General features: G+C 44.4%; 1 pseudogene; it reads right to left on the minus strand.

The window, feature by feature from the left end:
- Positions 1 to 4128: 4128 nt before the first annotated feature.
- LOC103607955 overlaps positions 4129 to 5103 on the minus strand; it is a 2867-nt pseudogene continuing 1892 nt past the window's right edge.

Genomic DNA, 5103 nt, shown 5'->3' on the forward strand with positions numbered 1-5103 from the left:
TGATATAGGGCACAATTTGTTTCCATGTATATTTGTTTACTGTCCAGGGTTCATAGATATGGTTGGCATCTGCTTGCTCACAACTTGAGCTTCTTTGCCCAGTCCAGAACCTGAACACAGTGGACATTCAATAAGGAGGAATGGAATAGATGAGTGAGTGGAGCAAACTCTCGAGCTTCATCCATTGAGAACTTGGCTTTTTTCTTTTTTTAACTCCAATTCTCTTTATTTATGTGTGTTGAATGAATTTTTAATGTAGTGAAAAGAGCATTAGACTTGAAAATTGAAAACCCAGGTTTTGACCTCAGCACCTTTACTGATTAGCCTTTCTGGTGCACAGTTTACCTCTCTGTAGGATGAGAAAGTTGTATTTTGTAATCTCCAGAATCCCTTTCAATTCTAATTGGTTGTGCTTCAATTGTATGGGGAAAAAAACGAAGCACACAATTGTGGGATATTTATCATCATTATCACCTAATCTAATCAGGTAGGTAGTTGACATGGTGCTCAGAACTCGGTCATATATGAAATCCTGATGTGACTCTTTCTTCATCTTTACCAATGCCTCACTATACAGAAACCACTCTTTTCATGATTGTTTAATATTTTCACACGATGATGTAAATGGCTGTTGATTGTGGATAAAGGGTAAGAAAGTAAACCCGAAGAAAATAAAGCATGATTGGAAGAATCGGGTCTTTGTGATGGATAAGAGGAAGTCCAAGGCTTTGGATCAAGGCAGTGACAAATAGCAGAGGCCAAGGCAAATTGTGGGTAAGTAGGAGGGTGGAATTACAAGAAATAGGCCAATACCAACCTGAAGCTTTGAGCCAAGTGGAGGACAACTTATGGGCAATCAGAAACCAAGGGATTCTTAGGAGCTGAAAGCAGATTGCAAAGTAAGGAGAATCCAGGGGACAGCCTGTGTAATAGAGGCAGAATGTCCATTGCCGTCCTGGTGTAGGAAAATTTCCAGTCCATCCTGTCCAATCCCACCCTCATCAGGTACAAAGGTCCCTCCAGTCCTTACAAAAGGTCAAGCCTCTGTTAGGCCATTGCCAAGTGTCTAGGGCCACAACAGGGGGTTGTCCACAGGCAGTGGACCAGCTGAGGAGAGGAGCCCAGTGGAGCCTCTAGCACTGACTGCTCCAGTAGTCCAGTAGTAGGCTGGTAGACTGATGGCTACAATGGGTGACCCTCACTCAGTGACAGCCTGGGGCTGGCCAGCTGCCACTCAGTTTCCTGATCCTTGTGAAAGAAGTTCTTTCCCTCATGCTTTGAGGACTGTATTAGTCCATTTATGTTGCTTATAACAAAATACCTGGAACTGAATAATTTGTAATAAAACCAAATTTATTGCTTACAGTTTCAGAGGCTGGGAAGTCCAAAGTTCAGGAAACGTATCTTTGGTGGTGACTTTACAGCAATGCAGGGGTCTCACATGGCAGAAAATGATGGAGCAGAGAAAGAGAGACTCTCACATGCTCTTTTTTTTAAAGCCCTCAGAACCATGCCCATGACTACCACTATTAATTTATTCCCTGGGGCATTGTTGGGAAAATAGAATAATTTAATCAGGCCCCCTCGCCTTAGGTCTGGTTGGGGGTGGTGCAGCTCATTCTTTGTAAGCAAGTTGTGTGGGGGTGGAGTTAGTGCGCATGTGCAGCACTGCCACTTGGCTGGCGTTGACTGCCTCGGGCATCCACCCCACATAGCTATGCTCTCCAAACAACAGCTTCCAAAGACCTTTTTGCCAGTTACCTAGCTCATAGACCTGCTTATGAGGGGTCTGATGACCCAGCCTGGCATGTGAGGGGTCTGGGGACTCAGCCTGGCGTGTGAAGGGTTTGTGACCCAGTCTGTGAATGGGCTTGAGAGGTCCGTGAGCTCCAGACCCAGCCCAAGCTCGACAATTGGCCCAGTCAGCAGGACTACAGGCAGGTAAAAGAGAACAACAATTGGCTACATCGGCAGGATTCCAACATTAGCTCTAGCTCTACAGGCATGGTCCTCAGAATCTAATCACCTCTTCAAGTCCCCACCTTTCAATTACCATAGTAGGATTTCCAGCCCTCAATGTTACAGTGGGGATTAAATTTTAATTACCTTGGTTGGGGTGGGGGGTGGGGGCGGCATTCAATCCACTGCAAGGACCAAGATACAGCAGTCACTCCTTCTTCTACTGATCAACACACCCTGGGTCTTCTGCTGGCCATGGCCCCTGGCTGTGGAAAATCCACCCTCCAGCAGTCCAACATGCTCAGAGGACTCACTTGGGGTCTTCCTTGTAGGCTGGCAGTGGCTTCTAGTTTTCCACTCTATAGCATGGCCACTCCAAATTTGTCCCAGGCTTTCTACTGTTGACCTGAGCTTATGCCCTGGAGGTGAGTTTTCTTCTTTAGAAAGAGGATCTCTTCTTTTAAAGACTAGGAAACCATGAAGGGGCCTTGAAGATAAAGGTGGATGGCCCTCCCTTCCCTCCTGCTGACAGCCCTCAGTGCTACATCCATACCTGCCTGTTCTGTCTCTAAGGATTTTGACTCAAGCCTCCCTCTCTAATTTTTATCAGGCCAACCCAGCAAAATACAGCTCCATGTGCATACAGACTATCAAATGTCCTGGGAAAGTCTTTCCCCAAAAGCAACCAGGGGCAGCATGAGAGCCCCTGGGAAGCCCATGCTCAGCCGGCACCTGTTTTTCTCTTGACTCAGACTCTGGAGGCCACAGACAGGACCTGGCAGGGAATGCCAGCTAGAAAGCTAGTTCTCACTTCCTGCTGCTTTGGGGCCATGACAACCTTCCCACTGGATATGCAGGACCACCCCAGGCTCATCTCCACTCGAGGAAAACTTTCTTGATTGTGTGGCTAGATTGCATTGCAGATGGAGCCAGTGCTGAGAAAGTCAAGTTTCCTAGAGAATGAGAAGCCCTCCCCACTGATAGAAGTGAGATTTTCAGTCAATAATGAAGCTCTTCTGGCCACACGCTGGGTACCTGGAAGATGGATAAAGACACAGGTTCAGTATGAGACCTCAGTCCCACGTTCTTGGAAGGAGTCAGATTCCTGGATAAAAGGAAATGTCCTTAGAGCAGGGGGAGGGTACAAAAGTTTATTAGGGAGAGAATGTACTGAATGTAATGTTTTTTATTTTATTTATTTATTTATTTTTAATAATTCAATTAAATATTTATTGAACAAATGCAGAGTAAATGAACTAAAGAGTGTTTTAACCTGAAGATAAAATAAACAACTTCAAATATTCAGAGGGCTGTCACACAAAGAGTGCAAGACTTGTTCAGTATTTCTCAAAAGGCAGAACTTGAATCAAGGGACAAACAGAAGCAACCAATAAGCCACAGAATAGTTGTACAAAGTGTATCACTTATGTCAATGGCTTCTTTTCCCATACAAAGCATCCCACATTAACTTTTCCCTTCTTTGAAAGGAGACATTACAATTTAATACTTTTCATGAACGTCTTAAGTAAGTCTTATTTTCATGGCGAGCCCTCCATTACCAGCAATGGATGCACCCATATTATCAGAAAACATCTAAAGCTAACTAACTGGTTTACTAAAGAAATGGTCTACTTGTCCCTCAGCTGCATTTCTGTATTCCACACTAGTGATTCTCAGGAGATGGGGAGAAAAGAGAGAATATTCTGCAAAGAGGGTGGATCACAATCGCAGCAATTCAAGTTCTGCCCTGAATTTTAAGTCCTCATTCAATTCCTGGTGAATCACTACAACTATCCACCAGTTGAGCAGATGGGAGTGTGGTGTGTGCTGGGGCAGGGAAGGACGGCTCACAGCCACTGCTCCACATGGAGCAGGAGAGCTCACATTATGAGTCACTAGGGAATATAAACTAACTGCATAATACCGAAGGGCACCATCCAAATTATTCAATTTCACACAAAATGAGAATTGTTTCAACAACTACTCAGCATAATGTTTAGGACAAAATATACATAATATGCTTTATATTATATACGTATTTTATCACATACTCAATAAGAAATGCTAAGGTGCTTAATCCGTCCAATAAATTGAAAATAAAAATTTTACACATCTATATTTGTCAGTATACAGGATTCTGACAGTGGATCTTGAACTTAGAATGAGAAATCAGTTTTCAAGGAAAGCCACATAATTGGTCACTCTGGCCAACTGCTATTCATTGGAGACTGGGGGAACTGGTGCAGGTTCTGAAAAGAGAATAAACCTGTTAAAAGAAACATCCAGGGCCCCTGCAACTGGCTTTCTGGGCAGAAGCATCCTGGTGGTGGAGTCGGCTTGCCATCGTGTTCCAATATACTTTCCAAAGCCTCTTCTACAGGAAGTCCAACAAAGGCTGCAAAAGCATCAGAGATTGTTGAGGCAGCCACTTGAGAGACTAGGGCGAAGGTCGTCTCCTTGTCGCATCTCAAAGCTTCCATGACTGACTGGACCATCTCAGACCACTGGTGAGCATGGATGGTCGTGGAAATCTCGGGGAAATCTCCCTGCCAGATTCTTTGTCCTACTGAACAAATTCCCCCAAGTTCAGAATTTGCAGATTTTATAGCAGTAGGTATTCTTTTCCAAAGATATCTTGCATTATTCATATCATTATGGAGCAATATAAACCTAGATAACCATACACTGGGGGTGTAGCAATTCCTTCAGAAGCCTGGAGCTCGTGGTTCTCACACTGATCCAGCAACTTTTTGAAACTGAAGGCATTTTCCTCCATCCCTGCCACTGGTGTCTTCCTAGCCGGTCTCCCTGCCGCACCTTGCCAACAACCAGCCCCCAGACCGTCCCTCCGGGCATCACCAGATGTAATGTTTTTTAAGGAAAATTTTAAATAAATCTGAGTTATAGTCCCTAGTCAATTGTCCCTAGTAAAGGAAGAAACAATTCCAATACAATCCCTAGTAAATGAAGAAACGATTACAATATAATCCCAGGGAAGTCAGGAAGGCATATGCCCTCTGGAGAAAGGAGGATACGTGTATAAGCAAGTCCCAGAGTGGAAGATCAGGGAGAAACCTGCCCATTTACCTGGCGGGTTGTGGGAGGAGGAAGGAAAGAGGTAGTGAAGCTGGAGGTCGGACTGAC

Source organism: Galeopterus variegatus, unplaced genomic scaffold (genome assembly GCF_000696425.1).
Source record: "Galeopterus variegatus unplaced genomic scaffold, G_variegatus-3.0.2 Scaffold7894, whole genome shotgun sequence".
NCBI lineage: Eukaryota > Metazoa > Chordata > Mammalia > Dermoptera > Cynocephalidae > Galeopterus > Galeopterus variegatus.